This window comes from Opisthocomus hoazin, unplaced genomic scaffold (assembly GCF_030867145.1).
Source record: "Opisthocomus hoazin isolate bOpiHoa1 unplaced genomic scaffold, bOpiHoa1.hap1 HAP1_SCAFFOLD_239, whole genome shotgun sequence".
In the NCBI taxonomy this organism is placed as follows: Eukaryota; Metazoa; Chordata; class Aves; order Opisthocomiformes; family Opisthocomidae; genus Opisthocomus; species Opisthocomus hoazin.
In genome coordinates, this window is record NW_027449066.1 from 8,838 (window position 1) to 25,441 (window position 16,604).

At 52.7% G+C, this 16,604-nt stretch overlaps 1 long non-coding RNA gene across 1 annotated transcript; it reads left to right on the forward strand.

Annotated features, from left to right (window-relative positions):
• Positions 1-7,965: 7,965 nt before the first annotated feature.
• On the forward strand, positions 7,966-8,281 carry LOC142360365 (uncharacterized). The gene is made up of 3 exons (XR_012762984.1): positions 7,966-8,021; positions 8,107-8,147; positions 8,234-8,281. It is a non-coding gene; the product is annotated as an uncharacterized LOC142360365 (long non-coding RNA).
• Positions 8,282-16,604: the final 8,323 nt, after the last annotated feature.

Here is a 16,604-nt window from a genome sequence, read left to right on the forward strand (position 1 = left end):
AACAGATCCCCCAGGACCCCAACAGAGCCCCCAGGACCCCAACAGAGCCCCCAGGACCCCAACAAACTCCCCGCGATAACAATAAAGCTGCCAAAAAAACAGCAGAGACCCCAGGACCACCACGGAGCCCTCAGGAACCCAACAGAACCCCCAGGACCCCAACAGAGACCCCAGAACCCGAACAGAGCTCCCAGGACCCCAACAGAGCCTCCAGGACAAAAACAGAGCCCCCAGGTCCCCAACAGAGCCCCCAGGTCCCCAACAGAGCCCCCAGGTCCCCAACAGAGCCCCCAGGTCCCCAACAGAGCCCCCAGGTCCCCAACAGACTCCCCGCGATAACATTAAAGCTGCCAAAAAAACAACAGAGACCCCAGGACCACCACGGAGCCCTCAGGACCCCAACAGAACCCCCAGGACCCCAACAGAGACCCCAGAACCCGAACACAGCTCCCAGGACACCAACAGAGCCCCCGCGACCCCAACAGAGCCTCCAGGACAACAACAGAGCCCCCAGGAACCCAACAGAGCCCCAAGGACCACAACAGAGCCCCAAGGAACCCACTAGAGACCTCAGGACCACAAGAGAGACCCCAGGACCTTTACAGAGCCCCCAGGACCCCTACAGAGACCCCAGAACCCCAACAGAGCTCCCAGGACACCAACAGAGCCCCCGCGACCCCAACAGAGCCTCCAGGACAACGAAAGAGCCCCCAGAAACACAACAGAGACCCCAGGACCCCAACACAGCGCCCAGGACCCCAACAGAGCCCCCATTACACCAGCGAAGACCCCAGGACAACAACAGGGACCCCAGGACCCCAACAGAGCACCCAGGACCCCAAAAGAGAACCCAGGAGAACAACAAAGCTCCCAAAAACCAGAACAGAGGCCCCGGAACCCCAACAGAGCCCCCGGGACCCCAACAGAGCCCCCAAGGGAACAACAGAGCCCCCAGATCCCGAACAGGTTCCCCAGAAATCCAACAGAGCCCCCGGGACGACAACAGAGCCCCCGGGACGACAACAGAGCCCCCGGGACGACAACAGAGCCCCCGGGACGACAACAGAGCCCCCGGGACGACAACAGAGCCCCTGGGACACCAACAGAGCCCCCGGGACCCCAACAGAACTCCCAGGAACCCAACAGAGCCCTCAGAAGCCGAAAAGAGCTTCCAGGACCCCAACAGAGCCCCCAGGACCACAACAGAACCCCCAGGACCCCAATAGAGACCCCAAAACACCAACAGAGCCCCCAGGACCACAACAGAGCCCCCAGGTCCCCGACAGAGCCCCCAGGACCCCGACAGAGCCCCCAGGACCCCGACAGAGCCCCCAGGACCCCGACAGACTCCCCGCGATAACAATAAAGCTGCCAAAAAAACAGCAGAGACCCCAGGACCACCACGGAGCCCTCAGGACCCCAACAGAACCCCCAGGACCCCAACAGAGACCCCAGAACCCCAACAGAGCTCCCAGGACACCAACAGAGCCCCCGCGGCCCCAACAGAGCCCCCAGGAAAACAACAGAGCCCCCAGGAAAACAACAGAGCCCTCAGAAGCCGAAAAGAGCTCCCAGGACCCCAACAGAGCCCCCAGGACCCCAACAGAACCCCCAGGACCCCAACAGAACCCCCAGGACCCCAACAGAACCCCCAGGACCCCAACAGAGACCCCAAAACACCAACAGAGCCCCCAAAACACCAACTGAACCCCCAGGTCCCCGACAGAGCCCCCGGGTCCCCGACAGAGCCCCCAAGGGCACAACAGAGCCCCCAAATCCCGAACAGGTTCCCCAGAACCCCAACAGAGCCCCCGGCACGACAACAGAGCCCCCGGCACGACAACAGAGCCCCCGGGACCCCAACAGAGCCCCCGGGACCCCAACAGAGCCCCCGGGACCCCAACAGAGCCCCCGGGACCCCAACAGAGCCCCCGGGACCCCAACAGAGCCAAAAGGACCCCAACAGAGCCAAAAGGACCCCAACAGAGCCAAAAGGACCCCAACAGAGCCAAAAGGACCCCAACAGAGGCCCCAGGACCCCAACAGAGGCCCCGCAACAACAATAAAGCTGCCAAAAAAACAACAGAGACCCCAGGACCACCACGGAGGCCTCAGGACCCCAACAGAGCTCCCAGGACCCCAACAGAGCCCCCGCGACCCCAACAGAGCCCCCGCGACCCCAACAGAGCCCCCGCGACCCCAACAGAGCCCCCGCGACCCCAACAGAGCCCCCAGGACAACAAGAGAGCCCCCAGGACCCCAACAGAGCCCCCAGGACCCCAACAGAGCCCCCAGGACCCCAACAGAGCCCCCAGGACCCCAACAGAGCCCCCAGGACAACGAAAGAGCCCCCAGAAACACAACAGAGATCCCAGGACCCCAACAGAGCCCTCAGGAACCCAACAGAGCCCTCAGGAACCCAACAGAGCCCCCATTACACCAGCGAAGACCCCAGGACCCCAACAGGGCCCCCAGGACCCCAGCGAAGACCCCAGGACCCCAGCGAAGACCCCAGGACCCCAGCGAAGACCCCAGGACCCCAACAGAGCCGCCATTACACCAGTGAAGACCCCAGTACAACAACAGAGCCCCCAAGACACGAACAGATCCTCCGGGACCGCCACAGAGCCCCTGGGACCCTCAACAGAGCTCTCAGGAACCGAACAGAGCCCCCATTACCCCAGCGAAAACCCCAGGACCCCAACAGAGCCCCCAGGACCCCAACAGAGCCCCCAGGACCCCAACAGGGACAGCAGAACTTCAACAGGGACCCCAGGACCCCTACAGGGACCCCAGGACCCCTACAGGGCCTCCATTACACCAGCGAAGACCCCAGGACACGAACAGAGCTTCCGGGACCCCAACAGAGCCCCCAGGACCCCAAGAGAGCCCCCGGGACTCCAACAGGGGCCCCATTAACCCAGCGAACACCCCAGGACCCCAACAGAGCCCCCAGGCCCACAACAGAGCCACCAGGACCCGAACAGAGCCTCCACGATCCTAACAGAACCCCCAATACTCCAGTGACAACCCCAGAACAACAGAAGAGCCCCCGGGACCCGAACAGAGCCCCCGGGACCCCAGCGAAGACCCCGGGACCGTAACAGTGACACCACAACAACATCATAGCCTCCAGGACATGAACAGAGCCCCCGGGACCGCCAAAGAGCCCCCATTACACCAGCAAAGACCCCAGGACCCCAACAGGGCTCCCGGGACCCCAACAGGGCCCCCAGGACCCCCACAGAGCTCTGCCACCCTCTTTGTGTCTCCTCGATTTAGACAAAACCCTTCCTCGGGCTGTCCCTGTGCCCCAGAGTTCTCTTACCTTATTTGCTGCCATCTAGGATGTCTCCATTCTGGCACTCGTCCCCCGAGAACATCTGTACATTGTTGGAACATGCTGCGGAGTTTTGCGTCGTGTCCGCTCGCCGCATCCTGGAGACATCATTAATCTCTCTGGCCCCCTCGGGACTGCTCCAATCCCTGTGACGACGCCTCTCGTTCTACCAGATTGTTTTTCAAAGCCATCATTGTGACCCAGAGTGGTATTTTTCTTTTCTGTCTTATCATATGCTTCTGTTTGGTAGCTGGCGCCATAAAGATGTCCGTTGTCAGCTCCTATCTCCTCTTTGGTTTTTCAGAGAAAGCAATAGCCTTCTTCTGTTTTTATCAACACGTCTCCCGTAGAGGTTTTTTGTAGAGTTTTGCAACTTTTTTTTTTTTATCTACTTAGGTGTTAGTTGGGTCGCTTTTGTACTATTTCTGATGTTTCTTGTATTTCCACCTTTTTTTTTTTCTCCATTTTCTGTCCTTTGGAACTCACCTAGCTCTCTTAAGGGAGTCAGCCAGAGAGACCTTCGAAGCGGCTCTGAATTATCTGCCATTGACAGTAAATAATTCACTTTGCAACCAGAGATATTTTTGAGAAAAGATTATTACAACATCAAATTCTACTTTATTATTCAACCCTATCTAGAAAATATTCCTGGCGGAAGTTAGGCCATATGCCTGGTCTTGCTAGAAACAAAAAGTAAACCTGCAGCATTTTGGTTTTTTTTATAGGAAGCCAAAAAGCATAAATTTTGGTAATAATATTGTTACTGCATTTAGCAAACTACTTTCTTACATAGGTTAGTAGGAGATCTTTTTTTTATCCACACTGCAGAAAAATTAAGTCTAATTACTTACTCAGTCACATCACTGCTGAAACAAATGTAGTTACAGTACAAGACCAAGCATTATTGATTCCAGTAAAGATCACCATCTGCAGTCAGTGCTTTGCTTGATGTAAATTTAAGACAGATGAAAGAACTTGCTGCTGCTCTTCCTGCTGGCTTTATACCTTCTGGTAGTTCACCCCTCCCCTTTCCCAGGGGAGCGTGGGAAGGGTGGTGGGCGAGGCAGGGAGTATATGAGCCGCAGCTGCGGGGAGGGGAGCTCATTCTATTCTTGGCTTTTTTTGGTCTTAGAGCTTTACTCTTCCTTCAGTCAGCTACAGCTTTTGAGCTAAGCTAATCAGGGAGATGCATTTTGATATTTAGAGAAGGAGAGGTCTTTGTTTGAGGTAGGACTTCAAGGATAAGTCAAGGCTCGGCAGCAGGTCTGGTATAGAGTACATTTGACCACAACCTTTTTCTTCAGGTCAGTAATTTTTTATTCAGAGTTTGTGGGTGGTGAGATTGTTTAATGGTATGTGTTGTTCTCTTTATTCTAGGTGTATTATGCTTTCCTGGAACTCCTGACTAGATTGAAAATGGAACATTGCATTTTTTTCACTAGTGGTGCTGTTTACTGTGTAACTTGCTGGTACCACATCTCTTAATCAGTTTGACAATGGGATTGTCTGGCAGGGGTTAAGGTGAGCATCTTGCACACATTTGTGCAGAGACTGAGCATTTCTTAAGCGAGTGACACGGTTGTGACACATAGTGCCTTTGAGAGCATGGGACGGCTCATTGCCTTTACCAATTGCTCAGTGGACCGTGTCACCCCTGGAAACTTTGCGGCTTGTGATGGGCGCGTCATAAATTATAAGCATCGGGGCTTTGCTTACTTTGTGGTCCTGTAGCCGACCCCCGAGGCTGCGGGAAGGCATAATGTGGGAGATGCCCACAGAACACAGGGCATGGTTTGGAAGAAAGGCTCCTGAGCAGCGGCTGATGCAGGGGGTTCAGGGGTGCAAGTACGGAGAAGCGGCTGTCAGGAGGGGGCGTGCGGTTTCTTCTTTGCCAGTTCAGGAGAAGAGAAGGAGTTTCTAAAGTGTTAAGATGGGGGGATGGTTGAGGAAACGAGGAGTGTTTATCAGCTTCTTTCAGTTTAGTTTTGCAGTTGCCATGGGACATCGGTGAGGTTTGTTTGGTTTGAGTCTCTCTGCAGCTGACGGGGAGCTATGACAAAGACACAAGAGATGAAGCGCAAACCCTCCAGGCCTCCGCATCTGAAGACGGAGGGCTGAACGTCAGGCCTTTGAACCTCAAAGGTGTTAAGGCTTGTACGTGAAGAGCTTGATGTTCTTGTGCATTTGATTTTGTTTTTTTCTAACGGCAGGGTGTAGTTGGAATCTAGGTGGTATTTCTGAATGGAAACAAGACCTCTGGAATTCCTTAGCTATCGGTCAGCATTGGGGTGACTTCTACAATATGTTTTTTGCACATGCAGAGGAATGAGCCGTGTGCCAAAGGGTGATGGAGGAGAGGCGAGCGGAGCGTTGTAAGAAGGTGGGTTCGCATGTGATGTCGGAGGGAAGATGTGACCGGTTGCTATAGGACTGGCTTTTAGGTTTTGATTTGTGGGTGGTTGTTTTTTTCTTTTAATTTTGAAGGCGCAAAGCGGGTTTACGGGCAGCAGAGGTGACTTGGGCAAGGAGAGCCGTGACTAATGGCCTGCAGTAGCAGTTAATGTTCAGGTGTCTTATTGTCAGTGAAGCTACAAGCTTTTGCAGGGGCCTATGGTATCAGACCAGCGTTTGAGGTGAGCCAGGGCGTTAGTGAGGAGGAGCATGGGGCGGATGATTTCTCAGCAGCGCAATGGTAATTTTGTGTCTCTTGGTATCTTGGGTTATCAAGAGCAATGAGGACCGCAGCGTCCCATTCTGGACCCAGTAGGTGAGCAGAGAATCCCGGTGCTTCTGAGGACAGGGATGTTGTGGAAGGTGTTGCCCTGGCCAGCGTGATGCTTACTGTCAGAACTGCTTGTGGGTTTTGTTTTTTTGCAGAGGAGGAAGCGGAACCTGGCGACTGCAGGAGCATCCCAGGTATCCGATGCTTTTTCTGACGAAGACGGGTTTAGAGCCACGTCCCTCTGAAAGCGAAGTAGAGGGATCGGGGCCCGGGGAGGGTCTGGGTCGCCACGCCAACGAAGGCAACCGGTCTGGAGGGAGGGGACCACGGTTGGGCATCGTGGGGAGGGCTTGTGAAGTTAGCATAGGGGAGCGGGCTGTCCCAGAACTGGCCCCTTTGGGCCAGTAAAGGGAAGGCGTTTCTCTTAAGGCCCGGCGGGCAGGGCAGTTCCAGCCTGTGTCTGTGGTGTTGTGTTGTTTGTGTGGTCCGTCTTATGCGTCTTAAAACTTACCTGGGTCTCCAGTTCTTCGTTGGTCTTTGTGCTCAACGAGCACCTTAGGCACCTCAGGTGCCATCCCTAGAGTCTCAAATGCCTGTCGTCGGTGGCATACTGTCAATTGGGCAAGTCTTTCATTTCCCTGTGAGTGTAAAGCGTGGATCGGTGTCACATCTCGCAAGTTTCTGGTTTGTTCTCATTTGCAGTGTCATTCCTGGCTGTGCCAGTCGCTCTTCTCTGTACCGGTCCAGTTTCACGGACGGTGGGACTTCTTCCCTGCATCCTTATGTTCTTAGGTCTTGAAGCCAGGCTTCTCATGCTTCCGTCATCTCTGTGTTGACCGCAACTTCTTGTGAGGGCCTCTTGCGTTGTCTGTTTTTCTGGGGCTGCCGTAGCGCCTCCTTTCTCGGGGTCGTCATGTCCCCGTAGGTCTTCTTGCTGGACAGTGTCTCCCATCAGGGAGTCATTCTTCTTGCAGAGAGTTTTCTCTCTTCTTTGAATCACTTTGTTTGTGGTGGTGTGCGTACCGTTGGTCTGTGCCTGTGTGTTGGCTTGGAGCTGTTCTGTCCAGGGGTGTAAAGTCAGGGGTAGAAGGAATAGCGACAGGAAGCTGCAGTTAATAATTCAATAGGCCTAGACTGTTGCAGCAGAGGTTGGGCAGCGAGCTCGCAGGGAGCAGCCATCGGCAGGCTGCGTGGTCTGTCGTTTGAACAGTGGTTAGAGGAGGGCCTGGGAGCTGCATGGGAGGGGTCAGTCGGTGGCAGCAAAGGAGCTTGAATCTGGACAGCGTTCTGGCTTGTATATGTGGGGCTTGAAGTCTGACCCTTTTTCCATTTATTTAGTGGCAGGCTGCAGTTGCACTGCAGATAGTATTCCAACATGGAATCAGTACATCTGGAACAGTTAATGGCTTGAGCAGCATCCAGGTGACTTTTTCAATGGTTTTTTTTTTTTTCAGATGTCGGGGGACAAGATGGGCACAGAAGACCAATGGAGGCATTGAACAGACCGCTCTATGAAGGCGGATGGGTGCGTAGCGCCAGAGGGAGGATGCGTTCGGTGGCTATGTGACTGCATTATGGTTGGTGGGTTATTTCACCAATGTTGTAGGTGCAAAGAAACAAGCGAAGCAGGATATGGTCACCAGAGGTGCCTCAGTCAAGGAGAACAAAGAGTAGTAGGCTACAGTAGCAGTTATTGTTCTGGTAGGGTATTGTCATTGAAGTTATCAGCATCCCTTACTTGTGGTTTTTCAGGTGGTACTAGAGCCTTCAGGTGGCAACATGTAAACAGCAGGGGCGACATGGGCAAGCACCCAAGGTGAAGGAGCAGGAGATGGGAATTGCTGCGGGCAGGCTGCAATTTTGGCAAGATCTCAGCAAGTGTCTTCTACTTTGTTTTCTTTGCAGGTGTCACACGGTCTCAGACACGCAAAGCAGCATGCTGACAAGAGATCTGACAAGGTGAGGCGGTCATGGGTCGGATCAGTGTCTTGGAGCAAAGTATCATACGGCACCTCAATGATGCGTATCCCTTTTGGTTTTACAGGGGCTGTGCAGCTCGCCTTTGGCATCGGACTGGCGTTTGAGGTGAGCCTGGGTGGCGGCGAGGAGGTGTCTGGGGCAGGTGATTTCTCAGCAGCGCAATGGTAATTTTGTATCTCTTGGTATCTTAGGTTAGCAAGAACGATGAGGGCCGCAGCGTCCCATTCTGGACCCAGTAGGTAAGCGGGGAATCCCAGTGCTTCTGAGGGGGATGGTGTGGATGATGTTGGTGTTGGCCAGCGTGATGCTTACCATCAGAACTCTCTGTGGGTTTTCTTTTTTGCAGAGGAGGAAGTGGAACCTGACGACTGCAGGAGCTTCCCAGGTATCCGATGCGTGTTCCTGCTGAGCATGGATTCAGACCCTCGACCCTCTAAAAGCTAAGTTGAGGGACTGGGAAGGGTCTGGAGGGAGGGGACCACGGTTGGGCATTGCAGGGAGGGCTTGTGAATTTAGCGTAGGAGAGAGGGCCCTTTGGGCATGTAAAGGGAAGGAAGGGGTTTCTCTTCAGCCCAAGTGGGCAGGGCAGTTCCAGCCCATGTCTGTGGTGCTGTGTTTGTGTTGTCTGTCTTCTGTGTCTTAGACCTTACCAGGGTCTCAACATCCTTGTTGTTCCTCACGGTCAAGGAGCACATTATGCACATCAGGCACCACCCCTGGGGTCTTGAATGCCCATACTCATTGGCATAGTGCCAATTGGGCGTGTCTCTTCTTGTCTTAGAAGTGTAAAGCACGGATCGATCTCACGCATTGGAAGTTTCTAGTTGGTTCTCTTTTGCGGTGTTCCAGGCTATGCCAGCAGGTCTTCTCTCTACCGGTCCATTTTCATGGACTGTGGGACTTGTTCCCTGCATCCTTACCATCTTAGGTCTTGAAGCCGGGCTTCTTGCACATCCATTGTCTCCATTTTGACCGTAACTTCTTGTAAGGGACCATAGGGTTCTCCTGTTTTTCTGGGGCTGCTGTGGAGCCTCCTCTCTCGGGGCTGTTGCGGCCCTGTCGGTCTCCTTGTCCGACAGCTTCTCTCGTCCAGCAGTCATTGTTCTTGCAGACAGTTTTCTCTCTTCTTTGAAGCCCATTGTTTGTGGTGTTGTGTGTAATGTTGGTCTATGCCTCTGTGTGTTTTGGCTTGGAGCTGCTCTGCCCAGAGGCATAGAGTCAGGGGTAGGTGTCATAGCGGTAAAAGGCTGCAGTTAATAAGTTGACAGGCGTAGACTGTTTAGGCAAAGGCTGGGCAGTCAGCTTGGATGAAGCAGCCATCAGCAGGCAGCGTGGACTTTAATTTCAACAGTGTTTTACAGAGGTGACTGGAGTTGTGTAGGAGGGGCTGATCGATGGCAGCAAGGCGGATTGAATCTCAACAGTATTCAGGCTTCTATGTGTGGGGTCTAAAGTTTTGTCCTTTTTCCATTGTTTTTTCTTAATGGCAGTCTAGAGTTGGCCTCTAGATGATATTCTGAAATCAAGCAATAGAGCTGGACTCTAAGGTCTTGGTCAGCCGCTGGGTGACACGTTTATTACTTTTTTGCAGTTGCCTGTGAAGAAGATGGGCACCAAAGAGCCATGGAGGTGGCAAGAGGTGCGCCAAAAGAAGGTGGGTTGGTACATGATGTTGAGGGAAGATGTGACCGGTGGCTACATGACTCCACTTGGTGGTTTGTGTGTTATTTTGAAGGCGCAAAGGAATAAGTGCAGTGAGATATCAGCACCAGCAGTGACTTCAACAAGGTGAGCTATGACCAGTGGGTCGAAGTATCAGTTATTTTTCAGGAGTCATATTGTTGGTGAAGCTATAAGCATCCTTTGTTTGTGTTTCGTAGATGATACCCAAGCTGCAGCATGGCGACATGTAAATGGCAGAGACTACACAGGTGAGTAGCCAAGGTAAAGGCTGGGAGATGGCAGTTGGTGTGGGTAGACAGTGTGGTTTTGGGCAGTATCTCAGCATGTGTCTCTTTGCTGTGATTGTTGCAGATACCGCATGCAGACTCGGAGGGTCATGGCAACATGCTGACCAGAGGTCTGAGAAGGTGAGGCAATTGTGGGCCGGGTCAGTGTGTGAGAGCAAAGTATTGTGCAGCAACTCAGCGAAGCGTATCTCTTTTGGTTTCGCAGGGGCTGTGCGGGTCACCTTTGGCATTGGACAAGCTCTTGAGGTGGGCCAGGGTGGCAATGTAGGGTGGGTGACTTCTCAAGGGAGCAATGGTAATTTTGTTTATTGGTATCTGAGGTAGCAGAAGTGATGATGGCTGCACCATCCGACTCTGGAATGACCAGGTGAGCAGAGCACCTGGGTGCTTCTGAGGAGGTGGTTGTTGTGGAAGAGGTTGGTCTTGGCCCGTGTGATGCCTCCTGTCAGCACTGTTTCTGGGTTTTTTCCTTTTCAGATGACAAAGCGGAACCAGGCCACTGCGGGAGCTTCCCAGGTAGCCAATGTGCTCTTTGTCCAGGATGGATTCTCACCCCTGGCCCTCCAAAAGCTAAGTCGAGGGACTGGAGGGAGGGGACCATGGCTGGGAACTGCAGGGAGGGCTTGTAAAGGTAGCATAGGGGAGAGGGCTGTCCAGGAGCAGGCCCCTTTGGTCATGTAAAGGGAAGGAAGGGGTTTCTCTGTAACCCAGGTGGCCAGGCCACTTCCAGCGTGTGTCTTTGGTGCTATGTTGTTTTTGTGGTGTGTCTTGTGTCGCAGACCTTCCTCTGGTCTCGATATCCTTGTTTCTCTTTGCACTCACGAAGCTCATCATGTGCCTCCGTGCCATACCTGGGGTCTCGAATGCGTGTACTCATTGGCATAGTGCCAGTTCAGCTCTTCCCTTCTTGCCTTACAAGCGTAAAGCGTGGATCAGTCTTGCATCTCTCTTTTGCAGCGTCGTTCGAGGCTGTGCCAGCAGCTCTTCTCTCTTCCGGTCCATTTTTATGGACTGTGGGACTTCATCCCTGAATCCTTATGCTCTTAGATCTTGAAGATGGGCTTCTTGCACATCCATCGTCTCCATTTTGACCGTAACTTCTTGTAACAGACCACTCTGTTCTAATCCAGTTTTCTGGGGCTGCCGTGGAGCCTCCTTGCTCTGGGCCATTGTGGCCCTGTCGGTCTCCTTGTCCAACAGCGTCTCCCATCAGGGAGTCATTCTTCTTGTGGAAGAGAGTTTTCTGTCTTGAATCGCATTGTTTGTGTTGTGTGTAATGTTGGTCTGTGCCTGCGTGTTCTTGCCTTGGAACTGCTCTGGCCAGGGAAACCAGGGAACCCGTAAATGGCAGACTCAGAGTGGGTGAGCAGCCAAATACAGGAGCAGGAGATTGGGATTGATGCAGGCAAGCTTTGGTTTTGGGCAGTATCTCAGCATGTGCTGTTTGCTTTGATTTTTTTTTTGGCAGGTGCTGCACATAGCCTCAGAGGAGCAGAGCAGTGTGCTGACAAGAGGTCTGAAAAGATGAGGCAGTTGTGTGCCGGGTCAGCGTGCGAGAGCAAATTATTGTACAGCAACTCAGTGAGGGGTGTTTCTCTTGGTTCTGCAGGGGCTGAGCGGACCGCCTTTGGCATTGGACAACTGTTTGAGGTGAGCTGGGGTGGCAGCGAGGGGGAGCGTGGCGGGCGTGACTTCTCATGGGCATAATGGTAATTTTGTGTCTCTTGGTATCTGATGCAGCAGAAGTGATGATGGTGCAGCATCCGACTCTGGAACGAGCACGTGAGCAGAGCACCCGGGTGCTTCTGAGGAGGGGGTTGTTGTGGAAGAGATTGGTCTTGGCCAGTGTGATGCTTCCTGTCAGCACTGTTTCTGGGTTTTTTTCCTTTTCAGATGACAAAGCGGAACCAGGCGACTGCAGGAGCTTCCCAGTTAGCCAATGTGTTTTTTGTCGAGGACGGATTCAGACCCCTGGCCCTACAAAAGCGAAGTCGAGGGACTGGGCTTAGAAGAGTCTAGAGGGAGGGCAACACGGTTGGGCACTGCAGGCAGGGCTTCTAAAGTTAGTGTAGTGGAGAGCTGTGCAGGAGCAGGCCTCTCTAGGCATGTAAAGCGAAGGGGTTTCCCTTCATCCTAGGACTAGTATGGGCAGGGCAGTTCCAGCCTGTGTCTGCGGTGCTATATTGTTTTTGTGGTGTCTTCTGTGTCGTAGACCATCTTCTGTTCTTGATGTCCTTGTTGCTCTTTGCGCTCAAGAAGCTTATCAGGTGCCTTGGATGCCATCTTTAGGCCCTCAAATGCCTGTACTCATTGGATAGTGTCAACTGGGAGGTTCTCTTCTTGGCTTACAAATGTGAAGTATGGGTCAGTCTTGTTTTGAAAGCTTCTGGTCAGTTCTCTTTGGTGTCGTTCCAGGCTGTGTCAGCAGCTCCTCTCTTATGGTCCATTGTCATGGACTGTGGGAGCTTTTCCTGGAATCCTTATGCTCTTAGGTCTTGAAGACAGGCTTCTCGCACATCCATCATCTCCATTTTGACCATAACATCTTGTAAGGGACCATTGGGTTCTACTGTTTCTCTGGGGCTGCCATGGAGGCTCCTCGCTCTTGGCCGTTGTGGCTCTGTCTCCTTGTCTGACAGCTTCTCTCATCTGGCAGTCATTGTTCTTGCGCAGAGTTTTCTCTCCACTTTGAATCCCATTGTTTGTGGTGTTGTGTGTAAAGTCAGTCTGTGCCTGTGTGTGTTTGGCTTGGAGCTGCCCTGCCCAGAGGTGTAGAATCAGGGGTAGGTGTCATAGTGACAAGAGGCTGGGGTTAACAGGTCGACAGGGCTAGACTGTTTAGGCAGGGGCTGGGAAGTGAGCTCGGATGGAGCGGTCATCAGCAGAGAGTGTCTGTCATTTCAACAGTATTTTACAGAGGTGATGGGAGTCGTGTGGGAGGGGCTGATCATCAGCAGCAAAGCAGACTAAATGTTGACGGTGCTAAGGCTTATGCATGGGGGGCCTTTGAGTTTGGCCCTTTATTTCTTTATGTAATGGCAGGCTGTTTTTTGGACTCTAGGCGCTATTCCAAAATGGAATCAATATATCTGGAATTGTTAATGTCTTAAGCAGCATCTGGGTGACTTGTTCAATATTTATTTCAGGTGTCACGGAACAAGATGGGCACCAAATACCAATGGAGGCGCCGAGCAGAGCGTCATAAGGAGGTGGGTTGGCGCATGGTGTTGAAGGGAAGACATAATTAGTGGCTGTAGGACTGCCTTACAGTTGGTGTGGGGTTTTTCTTCCAATATTGTAGGTGCAAAGCAATGAGTGAAGCATGATATCGGCACAAGGGGTGACTCAGGCAAGGTGAGCAAAGACTAGTAGGCTGAAGTAGCAGTTATTTTTCTGGTGTGCTGCTGTTGGTGAAATTACCATCATCCCTGTTTGTGTTTTCCAGGTGGTACCTGAGCCTCAGCATGGGAACATGTCAAAGTCAGGGGCAACATGGGTGAGCAGCCAAGGTAAAGGAGCAGGAGGTGGGAACCGGTGTGGCAGATGGCAGTTTTGGGCAGTATCTCAGCATGTGTCTGCTACTCTTTTTTTTTTTGTAGGTGCCACACATAGTCCTGAAGGGGCAAAGCAGCATGCTGACAAGAGGTCTGAGAAGGTGAGGCGGTTGTGGACCGGGTCAGTGTGTGAGAGCCAAGTATTGTGCAGCAACTCAGTGAGACGTCTCTCCCTTGGTTTTGCAGGGACTGTGCGGGCCGCCTTTGGCACTGGACAAGCTCTTGAGGTGAGCCGGAGTGGCAGCAAGGAGCGCAGGGCAGGTGACTTCTCACAGGTGCAATGATCCTTTTGTGTGTCTTGGCATCTTAGGTTGCAGAGGTGATTATGGCTACAGTGTCCGACTCTGGAATGAACAAGTGAGCAGCAGAGCATCCTGGTGCTTCTGAGGGGGTTGTTGTGGAAGAGGTTGGTCTTGGCCAGTGTGATGCTTACTGTCTGCACCATGTGTGGTCTGTGATGTCCTCATCTTCTCTGTCTTTTTCAGATGATGAAGCAGACCTGTCGAATGGAGGAACATCCCAGTTAGCCAACGTGCTTGTTGTCGAGGATGGATTCAGACCCCTGGCCCTACAAAAGCTAAGTTGAGGGACTGGGGCTGGGAAGGGTCTGGAGGGAGGGGACCACAGGTGGGCATTGCAGGCAGGGCTTGTAAAGGTAGCATAGGGGAGAGGGCTGTGCAGGAGTGGGCCCCTTTGGGCATATAAAGGGACCGGGTTTCCCTTTATCCTAGGACTAGCCCGGGCAGGGCAGTTCCAGCCTGTGTCATCAGTGCTATGTTGTTTTTGTGGTGTGTCTTGTGTCGCAGACCTTCCTCTGGTCTCGATATCCTTGTTTCTCTTTGCACTCACGAAGCTCATCATGTGCTTCTGTGCCATACCTGGGGTCTCAAATGTGTGTACTCATTGGCATAGTGCCAGTTCAGCTCTTCCCTTCTTGCCTTACAAGCGTAAAGCGTGGATCAGTCTTGCATCTCTTTTGCGGTGTCGTTCCAGGCTCTGCCAGCAGCTCTTCTCTCTTCCGGTCCATTTTTATGGACTGTGGGCCTTCTTTCCTGAATCCTTATGCTCTTAGATCTTGAAGATGGGCTTCTTGCACATCCATCATCTCCATTTTGACCGTAACTTCTTGTAACGGACCGTTCTGTTGTAATCTAGTTTTCTGAGGCTGCCGTGGAGCCTCCTCGCTCTGGGCCATTGCGGCTCTGTCGGTCTCCTTGTCCGACAGCTTCTCTCATCCAGCAGTCATTGTTCCTATGGGGAGTTTTTTCTCTCTTCTTTGAATTCCATTGTTTGTGGTGTTGTGTGTAATGTTGGTCTGTGCCTGTGCATGTATGGCTTGGAACTGCTCTGGCCAGGGAAACCAGGGAACCCGTAAATGGCAGACGCAGAGTGGGTGAGCAGCCAAGATACAGGAGCAGGAGATTGGGATTGATGCAGGCAAGCTTTGGTTTGGGGCAGTATCTCAGCATGTGCTGTTTGCTTTGATTTTATTGCTGGTGCTGTACATAGCCTCGGAGGAGCACAGCAACATGCTGACATGAGGTCCAGAACGTGAGGCAGTTGTGGGCCAGGTGAGTGTGTGAGAGCAGAGTAATGTGCAGCAAGTCAGTGAGGCATGTCTCTTTAGGTTTTGCAGGGGCTTTGAGGAACACCTGTGGCATTGGGCAACTGTTTGAGATGAGCTGGGGTGGCAGCGAGGAGGAGCGTGGAGAGGGTGACTTCTCACGGGCGTAATGGTAATTGTGTGTCTCTTGGTATCTGAGGTAGCAAAAGCAATGATGGCCGCAGCGTCCGACTCTGGAACGAGCAGGTGAGCGGAGCACCCTGGTGCTTCTGAGGAGGGGGTTGTTGTGGAAGAGATTGGTCTTGGCGAATGTGATGCTTATTGTCAGCACTCTTTCTGGGTTTTCTCTTTTTCAGTGATGAAGTGCAACCTGGTGACTGCAGGAGCATCCCAGATACCCAATGCATTTTTGGTCGAGGTTGGATTTAGAGCCCATGTCCCTCTGCAAGCTAAGTTCAGGGGCTTGGAAGGGTCTGGAGGGAGGGGACTACGGTTGGGTATTGCAGGGAAGGCTTGTGAAGCTAGTGTAGGGGAGAGGGCTGTCCAGGAACAGGCCCCTTTGGGTGGGTCAAGAAAAGGGGTTTCTCTGTAGCCCAGCGGGGCAGGGTAGTTACAGCCTGTGTCTGTGGTGGTGTGTCATCTGTGTGGTCTGTGTTTTGTGTCTTGGATTTTACCTGTGTGTCAACATTGTCATTGCTCTTCTGTGCTCAGTGAGCACATTATGCATATCAGGTGCCATTCCTAGGGTCTGGAATGCTTGTACTCTTTGGCATAGTGTCCACTGGGTGCTTCTCATGGTACATTTTGCGCATAAAGTGTGGATCGGTGTCACATCTTGAAAGTTTCCCATCAGCTCTCTTTTGCGGTGTCATCCCAGGCTGTGTCAGCAGCTCTTCTCTCTAGAGGTCCATTTTCATGGACTGTGGGACTTCTTCCCTGCAATTTTTCGTTCTTAGGTCTTGAAGCCGGCTTCTTGGAGATCCATCATCTCCGTTTAGAGCGTAACTTCTTGTAACGGACCATTCTGTTCAATTCTGCTCTTCTGGGGCTGCCATAGAGCCTCCTTGTTCTGGGCCATTGTGGCCCTGCTGGTCTTCTTGCCGGACAGCATCTTCCGTCGGGGAGTCATTCTTCTTGCCGAGAGTTTTCTCTGTTCTTTAAATCCCATTGTGTGTGGTGGTGCATGTAATGTTGGTCTGTGCCTCTGTGTGCGTTTTGTTTCGTGCTTCTCTGCCCAGGGGTGTAGAGTGAGGGTTAGGTGGCATAGCGATAGGAGACTATGCTTAGTCTGTTGATAGGCCTCGACTGTTCAGGCAGCAGTTGGCTAGTGAGCTCGCATGGAGTTGCTCCTTGGCAGGCATTGCGGTCTGTCATTTCAACAGTGTTTTGAAGTGATGATGGGAGCTATGTGGGAGGGGATGATCAGCAGTAGCAAAGACGACTGAATGTTGACAGTGTTCAGGCTTGTAGGTGT